Source organism: Mixophyes fleayi, chromosome 8 (genome assembly GCF_038048845.1).
Source record: "Mixophyes fleayi isolate aMixFle1 chromosome 8, aMixFle1.hap1, whole genome shotgun sequence".
Lineage (NCBI taxonomy): Eukaryota > Metazoa > Chordata > Amphibia > Anura > Limnodynastidae > Mixophyes > Mixophyes fleayi.
This window is the reverse complement of record NC_134409.1, coordinates 43,521,453-43,537,827: the sequence shown is the minus strand read 5'-3', so window position 1 is coordinate 43,537,827 and position 16,375 is coordinate 43,521,453. Positions and strand designations below refer to the sequence as shown.

Here is a 16,375-nt window from a genome sequence, read left to right as displayed (position 1 = left end):
TTCTACAATAAGGCAGAAGATAGGAAAAAGCAACATAAGAAATTATTTAATATTTATATTGAGTATTCCTTAAAAAAAAGTCCACATTATTCAAACATTAAATTTTTATTAAATAAAGCAAATAAAGTAACAGTTTTACATCCTGACTTTAAGTTTAATTGACAGCTTTTAAATGTTGTGTCCACACATTAATAGATACATACCTGTCATGTCATTCATATTAATAATGAGAACATCTTTATTAAATATATAATATAAATTGCTATATAGGCACTTTAGAAAGTATAAAAAGTTAAATATATATATATAAACAGTTTTTGTATATTATTAAATAAATGATCTCATTAAAAGTGTGACTAAGTGAGTGCAGGGTTCATCAGTAAATTTGCATATAGTCAGTTAAAAATATGTAAAATTTTTGTCAGGCAGTAATAAAAATGTAGAGTTCAGTAAAAAAAATACAGCACCTTGTTGACACTTCTCAATTACACATATCATGCACTGCATCAAATTATTTTGAGTAGGTCTGAAAAGATTCATTAAACTTCCTTTTTCAAGCCCTCCTACGTTTGTTCTCTAGATGTTTCTACTTTCATTTTTCAAAAATATTTTCAAAAGTTTGCAATTTTGCTCATTAAAAATGACTCATGTCATTTCCTGCCACAAGTATTAAGTTGTACTATGTTTTTTTTATCATGGTTAAGATCATAAAAAAAAATGGAAAGCTATAAAGCCATATCTGTTCCACGCTATTCAATAACACAGAACAACTATTGGATCACAGCAGAATAATGTTACCCATATTCAAAGAGTTAGAGATGAGATAAAACCCATTAAAAGGGAACCCCTGCCAAAATGTTAAACTTAGTTTTGAGTGGAGTTCACATAATGTAAATTTAGTGCAAAGATTCTGCAATATAGTAAGTCCTGTTTTTATGAATGCAAAGTTCACAGAGGTGCGGTGTCGAGAACATAACTCAGTTATACATCACTATATTACAGATAAGTCCAACTTTGCATTTTATTATATCTTTGTGAAATTGTACATTGTGACTAGAGTTCTTCTTTTTGATGAAATGTATTCTTTTTTATTACTTTATTCTTTTTAATTTTTAACAACAAAGAAACTGGTAATCATGGAGCTGTTCTTTTTGTGCTGAATATTAACTTAATTTGACCATGTTGTAGCAAAATGTAATAATTTGCTATGAGATTGCCTTCCATTATCCCATATAAGAGGGAGGGATGTTTTTCATACTAAAAACTGATGGTAGCTTTCCCCTAATGAATCATTTCAGAAAGAGTATGAATTGTATTTTTAAAATACTTTTCCTACTAAACTGGTACAGACAATATATAAAAGGTAATTTGTGTTAGCTCTTACCCTACAACCAGTAATCTGGTTGAGCTAATTCAAGTCGTCGGCTATTATTTGAGTCAATACTAAAAACATGGGTCACCAGGCCATGTATTTTGAATCCTTATTTTTCTTTTTAAACCTACTGTGTACTTTCAACATATATACTTATTACTATAATACTATACTAATATATTTGTAACAATAAATATACTAAGTTGAATTTGTAGACAACAATAAAGTAGGAAGTACATTATTCATGAAAAACAAACGAACAGTTTGCTAAGCTGATTCACAGACATAATCTGGGTCCCCTGATTGAAGTGTACGAATACTGCATATGTGATTTAGGAGTAAATCTATCCAGCTGCGAGTTTCTGGCTACAAAATGATAGCTAGAATCCGATTGGTTGCTATAGGCAACATCTCCACTTTTCAAACCTGCTGAAAACCTGCAGCTTAATACATTTGCCCCTTAGACTGGAAATTTTATGACCTTCCTACTTCCACATGTGGTAAGACAATGTTAGGGCATGAAACAGCTATGGGATTTGTAATAATTGAAAACCACAATTTTAGGTCAATGTAGTAACACTTAGCGTTCTGTTTCTGAGCTAAATTTACCATGATGATTGTATAACTTGTCAACTTCAGGAATAACATCTTGAAATACTCCTTTAGATGGTTTTTCAAACATGAATATGTTAGAGTTAGCCATACATTATTTCATAACTGTATCCAGACTGTCAACCACATTGCTCAGTTCAGGCACTGGGAATAAAATGTAATTATTTAGTGGGCATCTTCTTCTGTTTCCATCTTCATGGTACAAATGTGCATTTAGGCAGGATACACAGTTAAATGAAATTGGTCGAATTTAAGAGTGCTTGTAGTCTTAATGTAAACTTCTGTACCATAAAACAGTTTTTTAAGCAGTATAGCTCTGACGTTGCCATTCTCTACTTGTTCCTTCCATGAGTCAACCCCATTGCCTGTGTAGTTAAAGTAGAACGTGATTTCTCCTGTTTTTTCTTTGTCTTTCACCAAACCTTGGATGTACACAAAGTAGTATCCAGTTAATTTGATAACTATTGAGCAATTTTGTACAATCATATTGCCATCTAGTTTCGTCACCATAATTTTTGTGCAGTTCGTGGATGCATCAGGTGCTAAAGAATAAAAATAATAATTAAATTTCAATGACAGCAAAGACTGAAATATATAAGGAGCAAGAAAGATAGGTTATCTTTTCAGAATTCTAAAACACATATTTGCTACTGAACACTTTACCTCATCTTGCAACCATCCCCCCAAACTGAACCCCCAGTACCACACTCACACTCACACCCTCATTAAACCCTCACTACAGGAAGAAGTACACAATGACATGGAAGAAGTGCACAGTGACACACACAGTGATAGTTGTGTGCTTCCACCAACAGTCTACTTTTCTTCATCTAGATAAACTGGGATTTTTTTCTTTTTAGGATAAAGGATTGAACTCAGTAGACTATCTCTTTTTTATCTAAACAACTATACAGCTGTAAAACTTGTCAGTATCAACCTCATTCTCCATGGCATTTCCTCCCACCTCTCCCCACTCCAATCTATCCTCAACACTGATGCTCATTTTATATTTCTTTCCTGCCACTCTGCATTTTCCTTCTCTCTATACTACTCCATACACTTGCAACCTTTCCCCTTCAGAGTCCAGTTCAAATGCCTTACCCTCACCCATCCTCTCCATCATCATCTCACTCCACACTCCCTCCCACCCTCTACATTCAGCCGATGACCCCGGCCTGTACTTGTCACTCATCACCTCCTCTCACTGCCACCTCCATGACTTCTCCCAATCTGCCCCAACTCTGCAACTTACTCCCTCTCCCTATCCAGCTTACCACCATTCTCCATGGCTTCAAAAGGGCTTTCAACACCCACTACTTAATCAAAGTCTACCAGCTCTCCTCCTAACAAACCCCTACTACCCCCATCACACTGTATCACCCTCTTTATCTTCCCCTCCTGTGTAGATTGTATGCTCTCACGAGTAGGGCCATCTTTCCCCTTGTCCTCCTTTAAATACCTATGTCAACAGCACACCTGTGTCTTCTCTCCTTTGCTCACTCAGTGTCTCTTTTTCTGTTTGCTGCAGCCAAACTCCTGGATACAAGCTTAGCTTTTGCTGATTTGCTCCCTATTCTGGCACCAAATTCCCCCACTTCTCATGCCTATTTCCTTAAGTTATATAGTGAGAGGTTATACCCTATCTAGCACCTCATTGCTGTTGGCTCAGGTTCTGTAGCTGTGTATTGCACTTGTTTGCTCTGTTATGTCATGAACTGTTTGACTGTATGCTCTCTGTTCAATGACGCTGACCATTTGTGGTGGTTAGTAAATAAAAGATAAAAATCATCATAATAATATTTTAAATGACATCTGTCAGCAAACTCTGAAATAGACACAGAGCCAAACAAATTCTTTATTTTAAATAACATCTAAAATTGGCACTTTGAATCCTTCACATAAACTAGGACAGATGAATGCAGTTTTTTGTGTGAGTGTATTAGTGACAGGGTGACATTTTTTTTTCCAGATCCCTGTTATCCATAGGTCAGGAGTGCAGGGAATAGCCCACAGATCTTTTTAACTATTATTGTGTATTATAGTGTGACCAGCAAAACCTTTCTAGCCTGGTACTGGTTAACACTTTAGCAGGGGGACCCCACTCTATTGTCAGCACATTTTAGTGGTGGTATATATGTCAGAAGGTATAGGAGCAGGTAGCAGAAGCTGAGCAGGCAGAATACTTAAGGGTCCTCGCATTCACCCTCTAATACTAGTAATGTAATTATCGTTATTTAAAGTGATGTTACTCAGAGTGCCGGCAGGTTGTACAGTTGGGTACAGGGTTGTCGGAATTGCTCTGCCTCACTTTTTCAGTAAGTTGCTATTTCCTCTTTGTCTAAATTAGAGCTATTGACATTCTTTTGTCGCAGTTACTGATGTCAGAAATCTGTTTACCGCACCAAAGACTACCACCGAATAGCCATATATACATATATGCAAATATATATATATATATATATATATATATATATATATATATATATATATATATATATATATAATTTTCTAAATGTATAAGTCTATAATTGACAATTTCACAATTTACAATCATACATTATTTGTATAGTACAATATGGAGTGGGGAAGTTATCACTTATGTTTGAAGTTCAGTGATTTTATATATATATATATATATATATACGTGTGTGTTTTTTGATATGGCTGTATGATATTTTGGAATTCAGTAGTTAGTAGACCACAAGCAACATAATTTATGTAGTACTGCTAGAGACTGTGGGTTTGGAAACATGAGTCACTGTGTCGGCAAAACATCGGCTTTTCTACATCTACATAACATTGCTTGAGCACCACTACATCAGACAGTCATCACATTAACCTAATTACATCAGACACTTATACATTAGCCTGATTTAGATCAGGCACTCAATACATTATAATATTTACATCAGGCACTAACCACAACTTTGTATGTAACATTTATTTGAACATAGTTCTTATCTTTTTTGTATATAGGTTGCAGACATCATTGATCCACATTTCTGGCCTGATTCATCTTCAGACTTAAGTCCATTAGTGAGACGTATCTTATATACAATTCATGTCTGAATTCAAATGACACTTACAACTACCTACGACTTGAAAGTTGTGGGAGGGAAGGGGCCATGGCCAGTTGAACAATAGAACTAATAGGATAGAGCTGCAACCCCAGACCTCCCCAAATAAGCAGCAGGCCATTGTCGTTGTTTTTTTTTTTTTGCTCATCAGTCACTGCGGCACACCCAGACCAGAGACCTGGCAAGTGGGAATGGAGAAGAGAAAGCAACTCTCCGGCCTGGCAGGCCCCGTAGTTCCCATAGTTATGAGTCATATGACTCATAACATATGCGCCCTGGTCTGGTTGGCTGGCTGGATTCACACAGGGTGAATTGCCAGAACTGGCAGGGGGTGGGTTTAATTGCAGTGTAGGCATCGGCAGGGCAATCCATGCGTCAGGGTCTTCCATAGTCTATCGTTCGTGCAAAGAAGTGAAGAAGATGCAGCCTGAACCATCAAATTCTTCTTGATTTGGGGATTATTATTATTATTATTATTATTATTATTATTATTATTATTTTTTTTATAATGTAATAAAAAAAAGCCATTGAGGAAATGGGGTTAGTAGATGTATGGCGTTTGAGGCACTCAGAAGATGTCCAATTCTCCTGCTTTTCTACATCACATAATGCATTTTCAAGAATTGATCTGGCTCTGCTGTCACACTCTCTGGTACCGCTGGTAAGGAGCGTGGAATATAGGGCTAGGGGAATTTCTGACCACTGGCCCCTCTGCCTATCTATTGATTTTGCAATTGATAGAGGCCAGTCCTTTTGGAAATTAAATCCCTTCTGGCTCTCCTTGATGGGTACAGGAGTGACCTTGGTGACACAGTGGGAAGGCTTCTTTGTAGATAATCTGGTAACAGCAAGGCCACCTATAGTTTGGGACGCTTTTAAGGCTTTCCTAAGGGGGACATTAATTGCTGGCATAGCTGAAATTAAAAAGTTGTCCAGACAAAAAGAACAGATATTAGAGGAAAAGTGTAAATCCTTAGAAGCACAATACATTGCGGACAAAACTGAGGTTGCAAGGGGAACATGGCAGTTGGCCCAGAGAGAGTGGGTAGAGTATGTATTTGAGAAATCCAAACGTAAATTTCTGTTTTCTAAGCATGTACGATATGCAGAGGACGGTAGAAATGGTAGCTTCCTGGCTTATCTGACAAGGACGGAGAGGGCAGATGCAGCAGTACCGGTTATCTGTGATGACAGTGGGGTTAAGAAGTATCTGATGCCTGATATTGTTGAGGTATTTCATAAATATTACACAAATACATATAAGTCACAGGTCAGATATGACATGGATACGTTACAGCAGTATTTGAATGGTATCTCCCTTCCTGTCCTCTCCGATGATAGTAGGGAGTTTTTGGACTCACCCTTTACTCTTGAAGAGATTGATATAGCTATTATGTCATTCCCTAATGGTAAAGCCCCTGGAGTAGATGGAATCCCAATTGAATCATATAAAAAACACCGGCACTTTTTTGTGTCTAGGTTGTTGGATACATTCAGTGAGCTGGGTGAGATTGGCGCTCTTTCCCCTTCAATGGCAGAGGCAATAGTGGTGGTGCTGCCTAAGTCAGGGAAAGATTTGTTGTACCCTGAGTCCTACCGCCCGATTTCACTTTTGTCAAATGATGTTAAGATTCTAGCAAAATTACTGGCTTTGAGGTTAAGTAGAGTGGTGCTGGAATTAATTCATCCGGATCAGACGGGATTTATGCCGGGCAAGTCCACGTCTATCAATCTTAGAAGGCTGTATACTCTCCTGCAGGTGCGGTCACCCTCTTCTGAGAGCGAAGTTGTGGTGTCCTTGGACGCAGCCAAGGCGTTTGACTCGGTGGAGTGGCCATACCTGTGGGAGGTATTGTCCCGATTTGGAGTGGGCCCGGAATTTATAAAATGGGTTAAACTTTTGTATTCACATCCAGTGGCGCGGGTCTGTGTCAATGGGCATCTTTCTCAACAATTTCAATTAGAGCGGGGTACTAGACAGGGATGCCCGTTGTCTCTGGCCCTGTTTGCATTAGCAATAGAGCCACTGGCCTGTAAGATCCGGCATGATAGAGAAATTGTGGGACTTAGATCAGAGCACAGAGAGGATAAGGTGGCATTATATGCAGATGATATGCTGTTGTTCCTTTCAGATCACGACACTTCCCTAAAACATTTGCTGTGGGTGGTTGATGGATTTGGGTTTTTTTCCGGCCTAAAAATTAATTGGGATAAATCTAGCGTGTTCCCTCTGGGATGGGAGTGTCCCGTGACAATGCCAGAAGGCTTACAGTTAAAATGGGCATCGAAATTCAAATACTTGGGAATATGGATCTCTAATACCCCCGCTGAATATGTAGAACTTAATTTGCGGCCCCAGATCAAATACATTAAAGAAAAAACTCATGTTTGGAAGAAGCTCCCACTTTCTGTCTCCGGTAGGATAAATTTAATTAAGATGATGGTGCAGCCAAAGTTTTTATATATACTCCAGCAGTCACCTGTATATATTCCACCCTCCATTTTCCGATGCATTGATAGCTATTTGATTTCATTGGTTTGGGGAGGGGGAAGGGCTAAGGTCAAGCTCAGCTCGCTGTATAGATCCAGATCTTCTGGTGGATTTGCACTTCCTAACTTGAAATTATATTATTTTGCCTCTCAATTGGTCCACCTTAAGGCATGGGTTTCGGACCCCGATTACCATGAGCTACATTGGGTGTTGGTACACCAATTTAATCCTAATCACACTCCCTTACAGTCACTGCTGGCGGGGCGGCTTGGTATGCGGGCTCCTCCGCTCCTGATTCAGGCAGTTAAGATTTGGACAATCTGTAATAAAATAATGAAACAAACTGACATTGATCCATATACTCCTATCTGGGGGGCAAAGAAATTTGAGAAGTTGAATACAGTGAAGAGGGCCAGGGAGTGGTCTCCGTTGGGTGTGGTGTCGGTAGGTCAGCTTTATGATACAAATGTACTTAAATCCTTCGAACTGTTGGTTGGGGAATTTTCTACCCAGAACAATGTTTTATTCTTACCTTCAGTTACGACACGCCCTAAGCACACAATTTAAAGGGGAGACTTTGGTGTTTGGGGTGGATCCACTGAGGAAACAATTACAGGCCTTGGGTTATAGAGGTCTGATCTCTCGAATGTATTCATGTCTTCTCTATGAATCCACTGCAGATGATTTGGATGGTTTGAGGAATCAGTGGGAAATAGATATTGGCCCTTTATCAGACAAGGAGTGGGAAATGGTTACAGACAGTACTAAAGGTTATACTTCATCATTAAAATTTCAACAAATACAGGTGTTTATCTTACACAGGGCCTACTTTACCCCTATTAGATTGGCAAAATTTCGCCGGGATGCTACCCCTAACTGTCCGAAATGCAATTCGATCAATGCTAACTTTTGGCACCTTCTATGGGAGTGTTCATGTATACAAATCTTCTGGCGAAGGATCAGGAGATGTATTCAGGTTACTGGAATTGAAGTGTCTCTTAGTTCACCGGCCACTTGTCTCTTTGGGCTCCGATTGAAGGGGAAAGTTAATAAACTGACAAAAAGGTACATTTCACAGTTATTGATGTTGGCTAAGGTCTGTATAGCGAGGCTGTGGTTGGCCCCGACGAGTCCCACGGTTAAAAATTGGAAGGCACTGGTCAATACCACCATAAGGCATGAGAGATTTGTTTATACTAGCAGACAGGCTCTGAAGGAATTTGAGAATATATGGTACAGATGGTTAGAGTCTCCATTCTATCCTATGTCATCTAGTACAGATGCTCTATCTACTTAAATGTATGGCTACCGCAGTTCTTATAATACCCTGCATGTGTAACATACTTATGTATAAGCATTTACGATGTATGATCTTGAACGAATATAGCACATTTATTATTATTATGCTTTAATGTAATCTTGTAAATTCCGTCATTTAATTCCGATATGTATGCGATTGTTTTTCTTTTCTTTTTGTTGTTTAGTATGTTTATATCTTAAAAAATGTCAATAAAAATACTGGATTTAAAAAAAATAAATAAAAAAAAGCCACAGCTCCATTTTTTATGAAGGGACACAGTGTGAAAAGGGGGCATAATGTGATAGGGGGCACAGTGATGAAGGTGGCACTGTATGATGAAGGGCCACAATATGATGAAGGGGCACCATGTGATGAAGGGGGCACCGTTTGATGAAGGGTGCACCATGTGATGATGGGGGCACAGTTTGATGAAAGGGGTACAGTATAATGAAGTGTTAATATATACGTGGTAATATATATATGCATTCAGTGATTATCTCCCCAAATATTATTATTATTAATACTAATACTACTACTAATAATAATAATAATAATAATAATGTGATTATTATTCTTTATTATTACCCTTTTAAACTACATACAATTGAGTCATATCATATATTCACCCTGTCTCCTGCATAATAACTCCTATCCAATAGGACATAAAAAGACTGTTCCTGGTGTGTGTAATGCTCTATCTATGTGCATAATGTGGCCTTGTTTTCAGACAGTTTTTTTCATTCTCAAAATTCAGGTAAATGTGCGGCCTATTTGAAGGTTGGATGTATTTTTTGTTTACTTAATACTCAGCTTTTCATATTTCATGTACCTATATTTTTTTAAAACAGGCCCCAACATCCTGGGACCCAAACAATAAATCTGCAGAATGTTGTACAAGCTGTAATAACAGGTAGGAGAAAATGACACAGTCCATCAACAATCTTGCTCTTAAGCCCTTCTAAGTTTATTTCTCTCTTTTGCACTTTTTCTCCCCCTCTCCCTTACTGTAATCCATCTCTCACCCGTCTCAATGTCCTGTCCATTCCCGAGCTGTGTTTCTACCTAACATCTTACTCATCTACTCCCAGCCACCATCACTCCTCCTCATCCTCTCCAATCTTATCCTCTCTTCACAGACTTTCAGGACAGTGAGAATCAGCTTGACGTAAGTGAAAACTTATTATTTTTTTTCAGGTTTCCTAAAGAACAAATAATATTTTTTCCCAGTTCAACTTGCCCCTACATGCTGGCCACTCTCCCTCCCTAAGCGTACTTCTGTACTGGGAGAGGAGTGCTGTAGAATGCACTTTGTGTGCAATGTGTCCACTGTAGCCTCAGTTTCCTGTTCTTAGCTGACATGAGTGAAACCTGGTGTGGTCTTCTGCTGCTGTAGCTCATACACTTTAAGGTTGGATGTGCTGTGCATTCAGATATGCTCTTCTGCATACCACCAATGGTTGAGTTACTGTCGCCCGCCTGTCAGCTGGAACCAGGCTGGCCATTCTCCTCTCTCATTAACAAGACGTTTCCACCTACAGAACTGCCGCTCACTGGATGTTTTTCTGTTTTGAGCACCATTCTATTTAAATTCTAGAGACTGCTGTGTGTAAAAATCCCAGGAAATCAGCAGTTTCAAACCAACCCGTCTGTCACCAACAATCATTACACAGTAAAAGTCTCTTAGATCTCTGTTTGGTTTCAACAACAATTGTCATATTTGACCATGTCTGCATGCTTTCATGCATCGATTGGCTGCTTAGATGTTTGCAGGTGTTCAGATATGGACAATGAACATTATATATATGTACACACATAGAATTAAGTTTTATTTATTTATTTATTTATTTATTTGGATTAAGTTTTCATCTTATGCAGCCTGTTCTTTGTTCACTGTTAATAGCCTAAAAATTAGCATTTTTCATGTATATTTCTGTTCAACTATTTTTGTCTTCAATGGTCAATTAAAAAAATTTACTTTTATGGTCCCAATTAGATTAAAATAGTCCTGATTTAGGAGACTATCCTGATCAACCAGAAGCTTGTCCTGGCATGAGGGACAGCTAAGACGTATTTCCACTCTTCACTTTACATACATGCTGTGTGAACCAGTTAGTGGTGCACTCTTTATATAAGGGTAGATGGGAGGGAGATGTAGGTAGTTGAAGGGAATTGCAAGCTATGCCCTCAATGGTGCTGGCCATGCCCACACACAACTGGTCACACCCACACATCACTGGCGACACCTCTGGCAGGATAGCACTTCTCACAATTGGGCCTTTTCAGCCCTTGGACCATGTGGCACTGGAAGGGACGGTAAAACGTAGGCAATGTACAGTAAGGGTCAAGGATGTACCAACGCAAATGCAGCCGATTCAATTCCTGGGTTTCTCTTAAGTACATGTTTTTTAGCCATTTCATTGGCACCAGCTACAGATTAGCTGTAAGTGCTGACTGATAGTGATGACTGTCATGGAGCATTCTTTGTTTTAAATACAAATATGTGTCACTAGCAAGCACAGAACTTGTATATGTATTTTTTTGTGTGCATGAGTGCTGATGTGCCTTTATATTACTCATATGCATGTGGGTATCCTGCACTCTGTTCAGTCTGTCTACATATGGCAAGTAACACTTAGCTAGAACAAACTTGTACCCAGATTCAAATGGAAATGTATATTGAGATCCACTTGAATTTGATTACGGTCGGAACTCGGCTCAATTACTGTGCTGATTTTATAAACGCAAGTTGTATGCAGGTTGTGTTCGAAGATGAATCAGGCCCTTAATGTTTCTCTGCACATCTTGGGTTGAACACAACTACTATGTTTTAATTTGTGGATCAATTCAATGCTCCACATGTGTTGTTTGTTTTAATTTTTATGAATAAAAAAATAATAAACTGGCCTGTTTTGTTCAGAATATTTGGATCATTTGACAATTATCTCAGTTTTCTAACCTATTAGATATATACTGAATTGAACTGAATGAGTGATATTGCTGTGACACACATATAAAAACAATATACACTAAAGATGGTAGCATAAGTATAAGTACATATCTGACAGAGAAGGAATTTATCACTTTAGTGCCATCATGAGGTTAAGGAAGAAGTGAATGCAAAGGAAAGTGATTTGATTGACTTGTAATAGAGAGAAAATATATAACATTGTGATACTTACAAGGTGTATAATCTGCTGAGAGAAATTCTTTCTTTAGAGGCTGTAATGAATAAAAAAAAAAAAAAAATATGTTATAATACTCAATTCACTGTTAAATGTCATTTCAGAAACCGACACATCAATATTCCTATTTTGTTCGCTAGATAAACCATGATAACAGCCCACTCAAGAGGAAACAACACTCATTTCAATATTCTCGATTTGATGCAGAATAAAACATGGGGCAAAATGTAGAATACGATGTATAATGCTTTAGCATGAACTGTGTTCATTAGCGGTACCATTATTTCTTGTCTGTGGGTAAATAAGAAAAATAAAACTTTTTAGGGGGTTATTTTAATATATAAAGGCAGTGTTCATCAACAAGGAAACTGATTTTTTAAATTAGATAAATAGAAGATATAAAGTGTGTGCTGGTTCTTGGTAGCAGTAAAGCCACTTTAGTGTTTTCCTTACCAATAAATATGGATTTTTACAAACACAGTGCCAACGTGTACAAAGAACTAGAGCAACCAATGCTATATTTTGTTTCATTGTCTGGCATGGGATCTAGGTGTGGATTAGGAACATAAAATGAACCTGGAGAAAAATCTGAAAGTGGCCTCATGTAGATAGGAGCAAACCGACTATAGGCCGGGTTAGCACACCATTAGCGCTGTTCATTATCATTCCTGTTATTATATTTAAGGCACACCATTAGCCCTAGCCACATACATGGTAGGTGAGGCCAATGCAATATGCAAGGTTAGATGGATTCAAGGCAACAGCAGAACATTATCAAGGTTAGCATTGCTGAGATTATGTTTAGTGACTGCCGTACAATATATCATCCCAGTGACCACTATACAATACAGATATCACCCATGACCACTATACAATGCAGATAGCATCCAAGTGACCACCAAATAATACAGAGAGCATCCAAGTGACAACATACAATACAGAGAGTACCCAAGTGACATCAAACAGTACAGAGAGCAATCCTAGTTACTGCCACACAATACAGAGAGCATCCTAGTGACCATTATACAATACATTGAGCATCCAACTAAGTGCCATACAATGCAGTGAGTATCCTAGTGATCACCATGCTCAGTTCACAGTCCTCACAAATTCAAGTCAAATTGTTAGCAATAATCTTACAGTTATTTTATTTTAGTTCTCTTTGGTACAACTATACACAGCTCTCACCCTGACAGATAACTCTTTGCTCTGCTAAGCAAGGCCCCTCTTCACATAAAACACTTTATTTAATCCATCTGCAAAGCTCAAGCATCACCCTCTAATTTAAATGCAACACAATGTGCATTAAATAGGGGCACTTCTTGAAGAAAAATTATAAGAAAGGGAAAAGAAATTACAAATTTATAATGTGACACAAGAATTGAAAACCATTATGATGTCCCATGACTTTCATGACTTATTTAAGCAACATTTTAGAAGAAAAATGGAACATATTTTGTGAGCATACACATTCCTATCTGAGACCACAAGTCTGAAAATGATTGTACTCAGAGTTACATTGGCACATTAGCAGAAACTAATTGTGCACCTGTTTAAGTGAACAGCAATCAAATTTTCTGCTGTTTTAAATTGTGCTGTTAGCCACTTAGTGTACCCTTTCTTTGCATTAATCCTCAGTGCGTTAGTAGTTTGATCATTTATCTTTTTTTTTTTTATCAGTAATAAAGTTAACTGAATCAGAATGTAAGGGGCTCCAAGTTGTTTACAAGTTGTGTTTGGGTGGTCAAACATTGTAAAGTTTTAATAAATAAACATGGGGAGACTTAATGCAGTACTCAGCTAAATTTAAACAAGTGTCATCTGAGTACTATCTCATTTCTTCTCTTTTGCAGATCTGTCTGGCACATTGCTTTAACTATAAAATGCTTTTCAATAAATACAAGATACAGAACATATACAATACATATACAATACATATATAATACAGAACATATAATAGACTGTTATCAGTGAGAGTTATGCGCTATCAAACAAAGTTACTAAAGCAATAGGGTACTTTTGCATTTGTATCTCTGGTGGCAACAGTGGAAGAAAACTTCTGGACAGGGGAGCTTTTACATACAGCAAAGTACTTATCTGTATTATCTGAAAGACATGATCTATATCTGCTTTTAAATTGAGCTGTAAGATGTTAAGAGTCAACATCAGGCCTGCATCTATGTACAGTTACACTACATTACAATTAATCCTCCCCGAGCTTGCTCAGCATGTTTCAATCCCTGTCCATGGTGCTGTCACAGCTGTTTACTGTAACCACCTGCAAATTAGAAACTAAGTTAATATATAAACATTACCACATTTAACTACCCACAATGGAAACAATATATAAATATGAAATTGCATCTTTAAAAACTGAGTCTTGTGATTGATATAAATAAATTAGTATCATCAGAATAATTCTTGAAACAAACAGCTTTTTTTTTTTTTAAAAAACCCCCAAATGATTTAAACACTTCTTTCACCATTTCATATGTATATAACTAACTGAAGTACCCGGCGTTGCCCGTGTTTGAATCTTCAAGTTTTTAAGTTAACAATAAGTTGGATGTAAGTGTCAACATTTTAAAAATAATTAGCAGTTTAGAAGCTCTTCCAACACACCCATTAGGGGGCTGCCCAGTGTAGTTTTTGTTTTTATGTTATATGTTACCGTAATCCATCCAGTGGAAGGCCAAGAGCAGGCTCCTTGAGTTAAATATTTGCCCAGCATACACCAAAGGGAGGTCCGACCTGGACCCGAAACCTCCTAATACCTGGCCAGGATCCAACTGGACTACCTTGCATTGGTTTCATCCCAATCAGAACAGGGGTGTTCGAATGGATAACTGGACAGTCAAACAAAGGCCCAGAACAGACTCCCCACATCAAAATTCTGGTCAGGACACACTGATGGGAGGTCCAACCGGAACCTCAACAGCCTCATATGTCTCCTGGGATCCAATGTTACCAGTCTGTGAAAGTTTTGTCTAAATCAATCCAGTGAAAGGCTCAGAACAGGCTCCCTGGTTCAAAGTTCTGCCCAGCGTACACCAACGGAAAGTCCGACATGTATTCTAACCCCCTTAAAACCTGGCCAGGATCCAGCCGACCACATTGTGTTGGTTTCATCAGAATCGGTTCAGGGGTGTTGAAGATATTTGCCAACAAACAAGCAAAGAGACAAACAAACTATATATATAAATATATATATATATATATATATATATATATATATATATATATATATTTCCAAATCCATTTAGTGGAAGGTGAAGAACAGGCTCCGCCCAGGGTTCACCAATGGGAGGTCTGACCGGGAGCTCAAGCCCCTGGTATGTCTTCTGGGTTTGTACAGAAAAAAGGAAGTTATTGCACTAGGATCAGAACCATCCTCATTATAAACCAATCTAATATTACATCAGAAATATGTCCAGAGGGGGTGCCCATCCAATATAAGATCAAACTCTTACAAAAAAAAAACAAAGTATGGTCACAGTATATGTATTGAAGGCACTCCAGTTCACTGAATACAATATGGGGAAAAAAAAAAATATTTTTATATACAATGTTCCCAACTAAATGATCCTTTGTAATTCATATTATTGAGCAAAATAAGCCTTTATTTTACAGATCACAAATAAGCAAAATATTTAAAAACATAAAGAGGTGAAAAGTATAGAAAGAAAGTGTTAAAATAATTGGCCGATCCTGATACATATTATATCAAATGTTGAGACATATAATGATTAGATGTATCAAACTTGGTACACCTTGGTATACTCAAATATCTCTCAAATTATGTATGTCTCATCAAATTTATGCCCATATTAGAACCTCATTATATGTTTAGAGCCAAATGTTATCTCAAAGGGATATATATCAGTTAGAGATGTAGACAATTAGATGAAAGTTAATATATTCAATGCATCATTTACAGGTAAGGAACATTCTTACTATATCTGTATTAGTAAATCATATATAGATTTTTAATAGTAGTGTTCAATTTGTCACAGATAATTGATATCTGAATATAAGATGGATTAGGGGTAATAATCCCCAGTGGAGTATATATCTATCAATATGTTAATCCTGCCACTTTGTTACTGTTTATGTCACAGATCCAAACATGTCTTATTACTCATCTGATAGTATTATAATTATGTTAACATATTAGCATTATGATATAATACCGTCTTTATAATCTATGTGACAGTTTAGCCTCTATCCTTTGCATCTCTGAAAACTCCAGCTATACAGGGCCATCTTAACAACATTATGGGCCCCCGGGCAAAGCAGTGCACCGGGGCCTCTAGATATAGATATAGATATAGATATATAGAT

General features: G+C 37.5%; 1 long non-coding RNA gene across 1 annotated transcript in view; it reads left to right on the top strand.

Moving 5' to 3' along the window:
• LOC142100060 (uncharacterized) overlaps positions 1-13,843 on the top strand; it is a 38,123-nt gene extending 24,280 nt beyond the window's left edge. The window contains exons 2-3 of the long non-coding RNA XR_012678679.1: positions 9,701-9,762; positions 12,139-13,843. This is a non-coding gene — a long non-coding RNA (uncharacterized LOC142100060). The remainder of the gene's footprint in view (positions 1-9,700; positions 9,763-12,138) is intronic.
• Positions 13,844-16,375: the final 2,532 nt, after the last annotated feature.